This window comes from Lolium rigidum, chromosome 3 (genome assembly GCF_022539505.1).
Source record: "Lolium rigidum isolate FL_2022 chromosome 3, APGP_CSIRO_Lrig_0.1, whole genome shotgun sequence".
Taxonomy (NCBI): Eukaryota; Viridiplantae; Streptophyta; class Magnoliopsida; order Poales; family Poaceae; genus Lolium; species Lolium rigidum.
Window position 1 is genome coordinate 370,501,166 of NC_061510.1, and position 15,113 is coordinate 370,516,278.

The 15,113-nt window shown below is 41.8% G+C and overlaps 1 long non-coding RNA gene across 1 annotated transcript; it reads left to right on the forward strand.

Annotated features, from left to right (window-relative positions):
* The first annotated feature begins 980 nt into the window (after positions 1-980).
* On the forward strand, positions 981-14,790 carry LOC124704269. The gene is made up of 13 exons (XR_007003520.1): positions 981-1,108; positions 2,177-2,337; positions 2,750-2,794; positions 2,871-3,056; positions 3,165-3,207; positions 3,309-3,382; positions 8,197-8,298; positions 10,872-10,964; positions 11,051-11,271; positions 13,321-13,491; positions 14,071-14,165; positions 14,489-14,620; positions 14,704-14,790. It is a non-coding gene; the product is annotated as an uncharacterized LOC124704269 (long non-coding RNA).
* Positions 14,791-15,113: the final 323 nt, after the last annotated feature.

The following is a 15,113-nucleotide window of genomic DNA, read 5'->3' on the forward strand; positions in this document are numbered from 1 at the left end:
CGAGATGATGAGGACGGTCGGCGGCGTCGGTGTTGTGGGATGGGATCACCCGACGTCGGCGTAGAAAACATTGTGTCGTCGTGACCTTATGCATTTTTTTTTTGCAGTTGCCTATATTTAATGAAACAACAAATGTTAGTCCAAAGTTTTGGTATTGTCCAATCTTATTGTAGTGGGTCCAATGAAGCGGAACGCCTCCACCTCGTTACATTGATGCTCGATCGACAAGGTCTCACCTAGAGCCGGCGGCAACACGCAAGGGCACGTACGACGAGACATGGCGCCGATCTTGGCGACGATACTCCGGATTAATTAATCAAATAGTTTGACTAGTACTAGTATATTGACTTGAATTCATTTTAGTAGGTTGGTCGTTTAGAAGCGATGGAATTGGACTTTTCATATGCTTGTCACGGACTCGTTTTACTCTCCACCACGATTGACCATGGATTAATATGGCCAATGCGTTGGTTGGGCGTAGAGGTATTCTCGAGATTTGTGGGATTTAGGCAGGTAGAGATTATGGTTTCAAAAAAATGGTAGGTAGAGATTAATTAGGAGCCCAATCAAGTGCGCGCGCGTCCCGCCGCCTAGATTGATTAGGAGCGCTGTCATTGGGTTTACTCCACATCCATCTCGCATCCCGCATTCCAGAGCTCTCCCTCTCCGCCGCGCGCCGACCAAGTTCACCGGAGCGCCCCGCCGTCTTCTCTCCCTGGCTCAAATCCCCCACATCCACCGCCCTCAATCCCACTCCCGCGCCCAAACCCTAGCGCCGCGCGCCATGGACGACGAACAAGAACGCCCTCGCCGGCGGTCAGGTCCGGCGGCAAGGAGGCCGACCTGCTGCGCGCGCGCCTCCAATGACGACGGCGGGCTGCTGCTGTACGTCCACCCCGGTGCGCACCTGGCACCCTCCACCGCCTACCTGTCGGGCGGCAGTCACCGGCTGGTTCCGGACCGTTCCGGTGGCGCGACAACACGACGAGATGCGGTCTGCTGCACATCTACCGACCTACCTCGACCAGGAAGGAAGGTCTGGCCGGTGCTGACCCATGTTGGTTCTGGAAGTTTGGTCCTCCGCTCCAGCGCGGAGGCGGCTTGTCAGGTACGGACTACTTTCTTTCCGCCCTTGATCTTGTGCCGCCAGCTTAAACATACTGATTTGCACTCTCAAGTACCAGCTACACGCTGGTGACTAGGATGTGCGTTTGCTCGAGTAGTAGGCAACAATCCATCTCCTTAGTTGGACACGGCACACGTACGTGTTGTGAGGATAAGGTTACATATCACGATTAAGTAAATAAGATTGGTTGGTTCTTGTTTATGTGCTTACTGCTAGTCGAGAGTTAAGGCCAGCTGCCGAGATCGGCGGCATTGTGCCGCCCGTGCTGCTCGCCCGCGGTTCAGGAGTTGACGGCTTGCGCGCGTTGGTTCACCGACGCAGCGAGCTATCAGCTCTGCCCTCTGGCGGCGAGTTGTACTGCCGTATTAGTTTCTCAACTGATCCTATTGCAGTACCAGTTCTTATTCAGTTACCAGTTCTTATTCAGTTTCAGTCAAAGCTGAATACAACTGTTTAGATGGTACCAATTGGATTTCAGATGTAAACATCAGATGTAGCTACATAAATACCCTAGGTTGCCAAGTACAGGGGCACCAATTCCTTTTGTGTGGACACGCTTCAATGGATTTTTTTTAGCTTCAATCATTATACAAATTAATACGAGTCTGATTCATATTTGCTAGACACTACTCATCTTGTTCAAAATCATGTCTATGAAAACATGATTTTTTTTCTGCATTATGTACATATATCAAGGGTGCAGATTTATTGGAGCACCCAAATTTCTTTCTAATATACTCTATTGGAAAGATTTTTTATATCCATCATAATATCGTTGTACAAGAGCCTATGTTGCATACGTATTTTGACATTCGAGTTCAACAACATCACTTGATAGATATTTTTGCAGTATATATTGCCACTTTGGATATTTGTGTGTTGAATGCTCCTAATTACATTTTACATACAGTGGACTACTTTTCAAGTAAATCAGAGCATATTTACTATTGTTTATATGCTTCATTTTTTTAGCATGGAGATTAAAAACGAATTTGTGTGTGCAGCGAACTAAGTTTCTCGTTTTCCTCTATATTTTAGCATGGGTAACAGGCTAACAGCTAAAGGATGCAATAAATTAATATGTGCAGCAACCATTGGTGTTGAAATTCACCCATTGGATTTCACCATGAGCCATGGAAAGAATCGCTTCTACTGGTGAGACACTTCTGTGCTGGGAAGGAGGAAGTTGGTGGCCTTAAGGATGTACGCTAGTAAGTGTTAGTTATTCCGAAAAGACAGTGAAGTTGCAGCAAATGTTTCTTCTGCATGTGATGGCATCCTATTGTCTCAATAGGTAGATCTCTTAGTTAAGTCGTAATGGTTTCCTTAGCTTAATTATTGATTTGTTGTTCCTAGGGTGTTACTTATTCTGGAAACACAATGATGTTTCAGCTAATGTTTCTGTACTGTCTCAATAGGTAGATCCGTAGATGTATTAGTTAACTTGTAATTGTTTCCTTAGTTATGTAGTATCTGTTGCTCCTAGGGTGTAACTATCAGCCTGATGCATTTGCTTTATCTAAAGTTCGATTAAATGCTTACAGTACTTTTATTGCGGGCAACTATTTTTTATTATGCTTGATTGATTGTTATTTTTAATTAATTTTGCAATATCCATGGTAGGCTGACTTACAAGAATGTTCCTACTTGGCGCAGAGACTTGTGTAGGTCTGCTTCTGTTGCAATCTTTAATAAATGTTCGGATTATGCTTTAGAGTTCTAATGTCTAGTTATTCTCATGCAGGTTGTGTGAGAACATCCCCATTGTTCTCAGTGGTAACAAGGTTTATGTGAAAAAGACACAGGTTGAAGCCAAACAAGTCACATTGCAAGACGGAGAACCTGCAGTGCTACGAAATCTCTCCCAAGAGCAACTACAACTTTGAGAAGCCCTTCCTTTACCGTGCAATGGCTCCAATAACGTCCAGAGGTGCTGCCGAATATATCCCCTTGCTCGATTCTTGCCTTTTGTTTCTGTTGGATTTCAAAACTTCAAAGTTTCCTCTTGTTTTTTTTTTTACCATTTGTGTTCCTCCAGATTTTGGAGAATTTGAGGATTTGGAGTTTTGGAGGTGCCTCAAGTGATTCCTCCAATTTTTGCACCTTTAGTTGTGCATTTTTTGTTATTATGTTCCGTGTATTTGACTAGCAGGACAATAATGCTGCCCCTTTTGTGTTTTAGGTCATCTTCCTCAACCTGGCGCACCTTGCACATGTACAGCCACGGCCACATACTCTCCCAGGGAGAATATATTTGTATGCCTCCATCCACATTGGCGTATTTTATGATTTGCTGCGTGATATATTGTAATGTATTTTGCCTATCCTAATCTAATGTTTAGCTGTCGGTTAAGTACTAATAAAACCTTCGTTAGTAGAAGGTCGCCGCCGAGTCAATGGTGCTTTTTTTAGTTTTTACATTAGCTGCACAATTGTGGTTGCTTTTACTCACCTTTCTCTTCCGTTACTGGACATGACAGTTTTGACGGATTATCAGATGTTTGGCCTTGTTAAATCTCAAATGCATTTGTTTTGCGATTGTGCAGTTCTAAATTCTTTTCATATTTTGATTTTGGTGTCTTTCCTATTTTCCTTGTTGATGATGTAGACCTTTTAGTATTTCTATGATGGTTAGTCGTCTGAGTTTTTCAGTTTTATGTTCTGCTCAATTCCTCATCGTCAGCTATCCAACTCTTCTCTTTTCTGGTTGGCGGTCATCTATGTGAAAAGATACCCTGCGAAATGCATTTTCCATGCAGCTATATAAAAAGTTATTGGCATATTTGCTATGTGCATTTATAAGGTGTCTACTCTTCAAGTTTCAAGTGTCAACGGGAGTTGTGATGCAGAGATGTGCTTTACCATATTTTATTTTAAGAGCTGTTTAAGCAGTCATGTAATGTAGATCTCATTTTTCTTAAAATTTTGGTATCTGTATGTGTTTTTCTGATTCAAAATAAATTAGTTACGAATTTTATAAGGTTGCATATTTCTTAAAAATATGAAAAACATGGGAAACGATTTGCAAAGAGAAACAACAACTAGGTATTCTTCTCAGTGTAGAGTTTTTTGGCTGATATGGTTCAGCCTGGACACGACTATACATGCTCAAGCTTGTACTGAAATTAGTGATAACAAGTGAGACCGAAACTTAATTGGCCAAGATGACCATTACAGACAAGTGTTCTAAGGTTCAGAGTATATGCTACATTTTTAGAGACTGTATTTGTTTTTTCTCGAACACATGCCAAAGCATGCGTCATTATATATTAGAAGAAGCCGTCGAGAAGACGGGAGCAAACAAGAGTAGCAAAGCTACAAAAACAAAAACAAAAACAAAGAAAACAAAAGCAAAAGAAGAACTATACATAGGGCTAACTTAGCTAGTCCTAGGGTTCCTCATCAAGGTTGACATCAGGGGGTCTAGCATGTAACGGTAACTGACGAAGCGCCTTGGCGCCGGCTGACGACCAAAGACAGGCTTCATCTAGGATCGATTGAACTAAGGCGAGTCTGTTAGGGGCCAAATTCTTGAAGATAGCATCGTTTCTCGTCTTCCATAATCTCCAGAGAGTAAGGATGATGATGGATTTAGCACCCTTCTGCAGGGCTGGCTGAGTGTTGGCAGCAGCTGCGGCGAACCAAGTGCTGAACTCTGCATTGCCAACCGGCATACATGGCAAGAGGTTGAGCTTACTGCAGACGTCAAACCAGATTTGTTGTGAGAAAGAGCATTGCAGCACGAGGTGTGTGATAGATTCGGGCTCTTGATCACGGAGCGCGCAGTGTCGTTGTCGGTCGGTCCGTGGCGCAACCTCCATTGATCGGTCCAACGAGCGATCCAAAGTGGCAAGCCGGGCAAAAACCTTGCATTTGAGGGGTGCCCAGCAGTTCCGGATTGCATTGTGGTGCGGTGAGGTAGTTGTCCCCTCGAAGAAGGCCATGTAAGCGGACTTGTCCGGGCTCGACGCGCGGCCCGCCCGCCTCGAGGACTCCGCGGCGTTACCCACCGGAGGGCTCGGGTAGCGCACGAGGGAGGCAGCGGGGAGGCGGCGGGGTGGTGGCGGTGACGGTGACGACCTTGCGAGGAAGCGGACCGGGGAAGCGACGAAGCGACGACGAGGAGCTTCCGTCACTTGCCCCTCCGCCGAGCTAGGGGGTGGCGTGAAGGCCCGCCGCACGGCGTTGGCGAAGGCGCTGCCGGTTGAAGAGGTGGAGGAGAGTGGGCTATCCAGGTCGCCGAGCAAGCGCTTCTCCGCGGTTCCCATGGCCGGCGAGATGCCTTCCGGCGTGGCGGAGACGTGGGTGGGTGTCGACGAGGCCATCGGAGGCGGGGAGGAGGGCTGCTGGAGGGGCGGCGGCGCTAGCCTAGGTCGGGGACGGTGGTAGGTGGGAGCCGGAGCGGAGCCATCCTCTATCATGCTATTTTTTCGAAGTTTAACACTCAAAGTGTTAAAATGTTGACTGTACTTGTTTTAAACTTCACTTAAAGATTTGGTACTACCAGATGGTATTAACATCGGCAAGTGCTCTCAGGGAAAAGGTATGCAGCTAATTTCTGGAGAACCAAAACCGAAGCTAATACCTATTTGCAGGCTAAGATGATTTGGTTGCCTAAATATACCCAAAACTGAACCCTGCTACCTAACCAAACCACTTAAACTTCCGCAGATGTGTGCTTACAAACAGCAGTACATGTGCTTCTAGGCTTGCACACACAAGCAGTAATGAATCTATTAGTTCCTGAACCAAAAGTGAAGTGGTACAGCAGCAAATGAGCAACGGAAATCTTCCGGAAAAGAAACCTAGATCAGGTTCTGGATGGGTTGGCCTCGTAGCCTCCCTATGTGCCCTTGCTGATTGATTCTGGCGGCGGCCCCGGCAACTGCCCGGTCTTCTCCTCTCCGGATCTAGGCACGCTGGAAAATTCTCAACTCTCTCAAGTAAATCCCCTCCAACTCTAGGTCACAGCCATCGCGGATGTTCTTGGTTTCAGGGGTGGCGGTGACTCCATGGATAAGGTGTTATGTAGTTTGCTATGTGCTACGATGGGGAATAGTAACACTAGTTGGTCATGTCTTGTGAAGTCTAATGCGGTTCCCTGGATATTTACAGATTGCTACTGTAGCTAGTAGATATCAGTATATCACTCCGGGGTTGCTAGATATTTATCTCTTGTTCCTTTATATGTGAACTAAAACTAGCTAGTTCTACTACATTTACTCTTTGATTTGACCAAACTCGGTGGGGTATTTACTCCTTTCGGTATAATCTTGGCAAAAAAGGGCCAATTAAGTAAATAATTGGAATAAGTAAAATTAATATTTTTATCATTCACCTCGCTTGTTTAGAATATATTGTTTCTGTTTGGAGGCTTATTGAGGAATTTTTAGGATTTTAACGCAGACATTTGTTAATGAATTTTAAATGATGCTCAAGAGTACAAACTGTCTTTATCACAAACAGGAATCTTACACATGCCTTCTGAAAATTTCAATTCTTGCTTTTGTCGTCTTGGCTAGTCCATTGTGTATTTAGATTTATCCGACTTTGAATGGTTGTAATTAAAACTTGAAATTTTGTTACTAAATCCGACACTCATCTTTTGCAATGATTGGAATGATTAGTTGTAGGTTCTGTCTAGCGTAACTTGTTGATGTTCACTCAATGCTAATTTTTTCATTTGTTGGCCAACTCATGCGTTAGATGTTGGTTGAATGCTAATTTTTCCATGCGCCTACCAACTTCATTTTTGTCTACTAGGTAGGCCTAGTGCTAATTGTGCGTACATGTTGGTTGAATGCTAATTTTATTTTCTCGTTTTCATATTTCACGTAATTAAACCAATGGATAAAAATCAGCTATATTCTTTTCTTGTCTCTATGTACTCTGATTGGCCCGGTGTAGGGGGAGGGTAACATGGCTTGGCCTCACTTGTCCCCTCCTTGTCCACCAAACTCCGAGGCCAAAATTTGGCTTTTTGCATCTTGGTACAACATGGTTTAGTTTGATTCCAACATGAAAACTAAACTTCATTTCTTTCTCGAAGTGTTTCCTTTGTGTAACCTGGAGCATAGTTTTTTTTAGCTTGGAGGTGTCCATAGTTTGTGTGTTGTGGCTTTCCCGATGAAGAAGAAAAGAGTGAAGTACTTCATCCATGTAGTTCGTAGCAAGATCGAAGTTAATTTTAATTGCTATTGTACTTTAGCTTTTCAATCTATCGTCCATGGTTGGCATATGCGCATAATCTTGTGCAACTAGAATTTTTTATATTCTAGTAAAATTCCTTTATATTGCTATTGCTTTTGTTTGCATAGTTTTTTTGACAACTTTACCGTGAGGGAAACCCCTACGGTGTGCTTTATATCGTTATCTAGGGTTTTATTTTTCTAGGATTAATTAAGCAATATTGTGCATAATGATTTATCCTATTTTGGTCCTCATTTGGTAAATAAGTGGTGATTTGGGTGTTAAGTAAATATCCATGTTTTCTTTGTGTCGGTGTTGGGTTGCAATAGCATATCTAATCTGATACCGGTGGGCATGCATAGCTGAATATTTGTATGTAAGGACAAAAACACCCCGGAGTTCCTCAACCTTATTCAGGAGCATTGGTTAATTTTCTAGGCTAGATAATCTTGCTCCTCAATTGTTTGTACCACTATGTATTCCTAATTGATGTGTAGTAAAAGGATTTTCTTTTCTACTCATTAAAAAAGGACGTACCTAAGGCTTGAGAGCTCCCGCACCGTGCGGGGTCCGGGGAAGGTGTTAGTGGCAAGCCTTACCCTCACGAAGTGCAATGTGAGGAGACCGCGACTCGAACCTGGGACCTCTTGGTCACAGGCGGTGAGGCTCTACCGCTGCACCAGGCCCGACTCATTGCATTTAAGAAATTGTCTTCACTTGACCAACTAGAATGTTACATGTTTTGATGTGTAGTATCGAAATTTTCCTCAAAGATCATTTTCATCTTCTGAACCAGTTGTGTGTTTATGAAATAGTAGAGAAACTTTAAGTTCTCAACTGTTTATATGCGTTCTTAATTCTAAGTGTCCCACTTTATGCAGACAATGACATGGGAAAATGCATGGGATCTGTATGAGGGCATATGAAACTTATAGGTCCAGGAGTCACTCTCTTGTTGATCCACATGAGCTCAGGAGCCTGTGGTAAAGTTACCTTCCTGTTTAAAAAAATTTCTTTACTTTTTTGTGCGAGTAGTAACACTGCTTGTTAGTTCCCCTGGGCTAGCTATAGAATTTGAAAATGCAGGAACATATTTTAATCATGATGTTTGTGTCATTTGTCATTTCCTTTTCAACTATCATGGCATCATATTGAAATAATGTGTACCGGATTATGAGTAATACACATATGCAGCTTTGCTCGTGTGACTCGTCATTTGCTTAGTCTCTTCATAAATTTGACAGCTGTATGGGGTTTATATTATCACAAGCTGACTCAATATTCCGGGAACTAGATTGGTCCTCCTTTTAGATTTAGATTTTATCGTGTTCAATTTGATTTATTATTTCCTGAACTTTCATATTGTCGGAGCGAGACAATGGAAGAAAGGTTTATATTCCTTCGACCCTGATTTGGTAGAGCAGGTTATAGTTATGTTGGATGAGATTCATGTAAACTAGTGTGAGTTATTTCTTAGATTGTTCCTCGACGTGCTCGGGGTCGAAACCCAGTGTACACCATGTCCCTATCTTCGGCCTCGTGGCTTTGCCCTATTTTTCCTATCAATTTGGTTCGTAAATTTGACACGGGTGCTTCAGGTGATCAAAGGGATCAAAATCTCCTCTACTTCCAATGTGTATGCATGAGTGAATCTAAAAAATATGTATGCATGTTATGTTTGCATTTATTTCGTTAGAGTGCACCCGCCATTTGGCTTCAGATTGTTGGTTTGTGTAGCCTGTGTGGTCACGAGCATGTAGGACATTTGCTCACTCGCTTTTGGGTAGTCTCTCAAACTAAATGTTGTGCCTTTTAACTCACCGCTTAGTGTGCTCGTTGAAAAGATGTGCGGGCACAAATGCTAATTTCTTGTATACCGATGTTGTATATTGCCTTTCCGGTGAATTTAGAGTGTTCTTTTGCCATTTATCAAGAGTTATAATACATTGCTTATCGGTGTGTTTGAAATATTTAAATGTTACGCATACCATTTGTTTCGAAGTAGTTTTGAATGGCAAACATGTTTAAATGTTACGCATACGCATAACATTTAATTTCTTAACTTTAAAATTGTTGGGCTTGCAATTTCTTAACTTTAAAATTTCTTGAATACATTTGCGTGTGTATTCCAATGCTTGCATATATGTAAAATGTTACATGCTAGATTTCGTTCCGCTTTTGTTTGACTTATGCACTTGGAGTTGGATTGTTTCTTTAGATGTCACTTGAATCGTGTGCTTTATGCACTTATATTTCCTGTTGATTGATTTATGATCTGATTGCTCAATAAAGAAGATAGTTCATGCTGAAATATCCAACTTTCTTGGTAGTTAAATTTCCATTGGTTAATTGGCTTAGCATAGCATCTACGCTTATTTCGTAAATAATTTTGATTGAGAATGAGTGTCCTACACATGAACATCAGGACACATTCGAGCTAGACATGAACCACACCAGTGCAAGTACGTGAGCTAGAAGTATGGTCAAGTTCTTCGTATTAGGACAATAGTAGCTCATGAGAATGGAAAAAAACTTTATCCTACAAGTACATACTGAAATGGCATGGTTGTTTATGCGGTTTGTCCATGTGTTTGCTTGCAGAATGTTTCCTCTTGATATTTTTGTTAAATCTGGTTGCTTGATGATATTTGCTTCCACTCAATGTTTTGTTGGCGCGGTATGGCCAAAATGGTAGTTACATCTAGTTAAATCCTCCAAAATATAGAGATACTGAATTTTTGATAGATACTGAATTTTTGATCTTGTGTCTGTCCATCTAAGAAATATTTTTCTTATATATGCTAATATGAGTTACTACTTTTGGACCTTTTACTTATTATTTGGTTGTATAGATGTTTCTCCTTTGTCTGTCCATCTAAGAAGTAATATTTCTTCTTATTTTGTCTTCTTAATGGTTTCGGCAACACCCTCCTCCGGTGAGATCCTTGGGTTGCTTCTATTAGTCGGGCCATGTAGGTTTATATATAATTAGGACATGTGGTGTTAATTGTATTTATGTTGACAAATTCTTTTAGTAGGCTGGATAGAGCCAGGCATGCATTGCTGGGAGTAGATTTGTGTATTATGTTTCTATTCTACATCCCACAAGCATGTGAAGATCAATTTGACTTCTATCCTCTTGTAGAGAGCAGGTGAATATTTGGTTGAAACCACTTGGTCGAATATAATTTATTTGCTACAATGCTTGGAATTATATATTCTAAGGAAACAAAGTAGGACTATGTTCTGTAAATATGAGATTATCCCTGTTTTGGTTCAAGTGTAGATACATATTGCTCTGCATGTTTTGTTCACGTGTTTTTGCTTGCTGCCTTGCTGGGATATGAATGAATTAATGCAAGAAGAGCCCAAGTGTGTTTATCCACTTGCATAAAACAAAAAAAGGCTTAGGACTTGTCGCTGCCATTGTTATCCACTTCGTTTCATCTCACCCACTCATTTCTATTTACATTTCTTGTATTTGATATCTCGTTATCGAGATATGATGTGCGTATGATGATTTTTTATTAGTTGTGATATATGTCTTACTTGTTAGGCAGTGACCACCTGTAAGAAACAAGAATTGGTGAGCTGCAATATGCCGGAAGGCAGTCCTTTCTCGTGATTTTGCTGACAGATGCTCGAAAGTGTAAGTGATGACATGACCATGCAAGCATTCAAACAATGTTCTTCTAGTAGTCATCGCATGTAAACTTGTCAATTATGTGTGTTCAGGTTCTATGCTGCAAGGCATTCTCCTCTGAAAATTGAGGATCTAGTAGTCTGAACAGTATGGATGTTGAATCTACACATTTGGAATGCATGCTTGAGCCTCTGGTTCATCTGCCTTGAAGGCAAAGCCTGCCGCCTGGAGATGCAGCTCCAACCTGATGCCAAACACCATCCAGGATCTCTGCCATGTTGGTGAGGACAACTGCAGCCTCGCGCCAAGTGCGGTAAGTTCTGCCTCGTCCTCACAAACCAAGACGATGATGTGTATGTATGCACACACAAATGCCCAAGATTGAATTAATCGCCCCTGTTTTGGTCCAGATTTAGATGCTTGTAGTTGCAGGTACATGTTATGATAAAGTCACTTTTTCTCAGGCTTCTGTCTCAAAGCCCACTGTTATTATTTTGTACTGAATGCTTGCATAGCCCTGTGCATGTAGCCTAAATACTGCCATGTAGCTATTATATTTTTAACAAATAATGAAGTTTTAGGAAACAAATTTCACTATGGTCTAAACATGTAGCTTGTGTTCTTCTTAAACCAGATTCCTAGTGTTGAGCTGCTGTTGTACACATGTTGTAGCTGATCTGAACTACTAGATCGAAGTGGTTGTTCGAACACAAGGTTACGTTGTAATGATGAACCCAGTTATGTCCTTATCGATGCAAGTGAGCTGCTTCTTATCTCAAAAGTTGGATGTTTCCCATAAAACAGTGCCTACTTATATTCTAGTGTTTGCTTTTGCTGGCCATGTTTTGTTCTTGTTTGTGTATAACGAGGAGGACTAAATGATAGCATGACCTTTTTTGACAAGATGACCTCGACACCTCTGTCTAGGATCCCGTTGACATGGGCACCCAAAAGTTAATTTTTTTTAGTTGTGCTGAATCAATTGTTGTCATGCTATCAAGTACTGTTCTGCATGGTGTTCTCGGTCTGGCGAAGCACTATGCATATTTTTGCAGATCATGTAAGAGCTAGATAGTTCATGCATACATCCTTTGTTGTGAATTTTTGACCATTTCATGAGTATGGGTGTTGTTCATTGCTTAGAATGACAATATGCATACTCTTGGTTGGTGGTGTTTAAAGAAGATTTTTGGTTCGATTGAAAATGACTATCATGTTTCCAAAGTCATTTTTCTTACTGTGCTATCAATCATATAAGAAGAGTTGTGCTATCAAATTTGTTTGCACTATTGATTAAGTTGGAGATACTTCTGTTGTTGTCGTCTTACTGTTACTTCTTTAAGTAGTAGATACATATTGGCATGCATGCAAGTATTTCTTCTTGCTGGGTAATGGATGAATGATCAGAACAATCGAAATTTCGATATATTGGAATATGTCCCTTTCCTTGTGATGAAGAACATGAAATTTGTTTGTTCAAGCAGATTGTTTGGTTTCCTTGGAGCAAATAGTATGCCGTGTTTTTTCTAGCTTTCCACGGTCTATTGCTTTTGATGTTCATGGTTTACTCACTGGAGTGCTTTTCTTTTTGTTTAGTTCTGCTACCACTTTGGTGGTATTTCTTTTCTGTTTAACCGATGCCAACGGACATAGCATGAAAACCATGTCGTCTCCACCTGCCAAGTTTGATGTACGTATTAACAGGCTATATGATTCTTCTTATTTCCTTGTTGAAGCCTTTTTTACCGCAGCTTGGTTTCTTGTCCTCGTAGTTACAATTTCCGAATTTTATGAAGGTCTAGACTATATTCTACTGAAGAGTGGTGCAGATAGCTCTATAGGTTGTACTAAACTGATAGCCTTGAGGCATGTAGTACATATACTTTACCTATGTATTGTGTTGACTGAAATTTGGTGCCACACCTTTCACTAGTGAGGGATGTGGCCAGCAGGATTAACTTGTGGCAAGGATCCCAATGCTACAGTCAACCCTGACGAGGTTGTTTCTTGGGGCCGCCATACCGGTCACTTTTTTTCAACCCAAATCTCTTGTATTCTGTCATTTGCAAGAAGACAATCTCTAGACCTCAATTATTTACAGTAGTAGTCTTTTGCACATGTTTCCGCCGGTACTTATTAAATACTGGAGGTCAATTAGTTCCCAAAGCATATTGTCAAAAACTCAAAATGCAAGACCACTATTAACACTTAATCAACATCTAGAACACCTAATGCAGGAGGAGGTGGTCCGCTTCTGCAAGTTAATGTAGGTAGTAGTTTGTGGATTAACTTTTCTTCAGGTGTTTCGTCGATGTTTGGTGCTTGGTAAGCTAACTTATGCCTTCCTTCACGGTTTTGCTAGGTGTCTTGGCTCAAATGGCGGACGATTAGACTCGTGCAAAAATATATCAAGGAGACCCTGAACGGATCTTGGTGACAATGTAGTTATGATCTATCTGTCTTAAATGGAGTACCTAAATGGCCTGGTCTGCTGTCACCACCGACCTTATCTACTACGGTAGCTGGCAGGCAGGTGAAGTAACTTGCATGCACTAACCCTTACATTTGGCCTTTCATAATTCGTGGTTTTATTTTCTCATGTCATATTGTGGAAAAAATGTAGTTGGTAGCTGCACAAATTAAATCGAGTATGCCTATACCATCTGTTGGCAGATCAGGTTGCTGATGTTGTTGGTTTCTTTGGGTTAAATTCTGGCTTAATTTTGATTAAGCTCAAAGATGTTGCCTGTAGTTTGTTGTCAAATTTGCACTTCCATGTAGTCTCATGTGCTTAAATTAGGTCCCATTGCGGGTTTGCGGTACTTGTTTCTTCAGACCACGTGTTCTATCTATATTGCTTATTCAGGAAAAATTGTATTGAGCCATGCCTTCTTGAGATTCAGTTTCCTTACGTAAGAAAATTCAGTTGATCTGACCACATGTAAACTTATCGACTCATAGTAGTATTTGACTTTGGATTGTCACTCATATTGTAAAGAAAGAAATCCTTTTGTTGTTGTCATTAGTATATTTGGTATGATGTAAAGAACAATCTAGTCTATGCATGTTCACATAAAAAGAAAATTTGATTGGCTTCTTGGTATGTTGACAGTGCATGCAGGTGACTCCTTGGAAGACAAGGGACACTGTTTGGGCTACAATAAAAGAGAATCCTAGTATGCAGCATGTGAGACAATCATTACCTAGGTTAGTCCATCTTTTATATGCATTCTGGTTGCTAACATCCAGCATCTATTTTTGTTGAATTAACAATGATGAACCGCTACCTCCGGACTCTCCCTAAGTCCCTGGCCGTTGGGTTAACAAATGTTAACCCATGTATAGTTTTCTTCTTCTTTTCTTCTTTTTGTCCTTGTTTTTTAGATCTTTTGTTTTGTTTCTCTGTCTTTCTCTTGTAGCGCTGCTACAGTTTGTACAGTTTTTCCGCCTCTTTGCGGCTCCTTCTAATATACAAAGACACTCGCTTAGGCGTGTGTTAGAGAAAAACAATGATGAACCGCTACATGCAGGTGCCCCAGTGGGAGCACTGCGTGCGGCCTGAGATGAAGACCCTTGCACTCTGGGTTTACGGAGAGAGATGTTGATGCTGATTGCAATGAAGAGGTCCCGTCCTTGGCTTTGCTGCTTCAAAATGTGAACTGGTAGTGTATTTATTTTGCACTCAAGAAAAGCTTGCTGTAGATATTGTTCTTACTTTTTTGTGCTGAAACATGTATGTTTGTAGGCCCTCTTGCTGGCTGGCTATGCGGTGCGTTGATGGTGGTGCTGCTGTTCCTGGATTTGCTGAGGCCTCCCATGCTCCTCATGTAGCTGTCGGCTTGGTGGCCCCTTGCTTCGACTACCTCCTAAGCATGGTGGCTGTGACTCTCAGCCTCGGCTGCAAGGAGTCCGGTGAGCTACTGGTTCAGCCTTCAGTTATGTGGCTCCCATGTGCTATGTGATTGGTTGTACTTATGCTCCGGCTTGATGGCTGCTGACCCCTGTTTGAATTGTGGTGATGATGTGTACCTGGTCACATGTTGTGCAGGTATGTGAAGGACGGACGAGGCGATAAGCCTTGTTTGACTCGTGGTTGCCGGACACGGCGTTGGAGTGGTACACGGAGCTTCCAGCAGGTCGCCGTGTCGATCATGT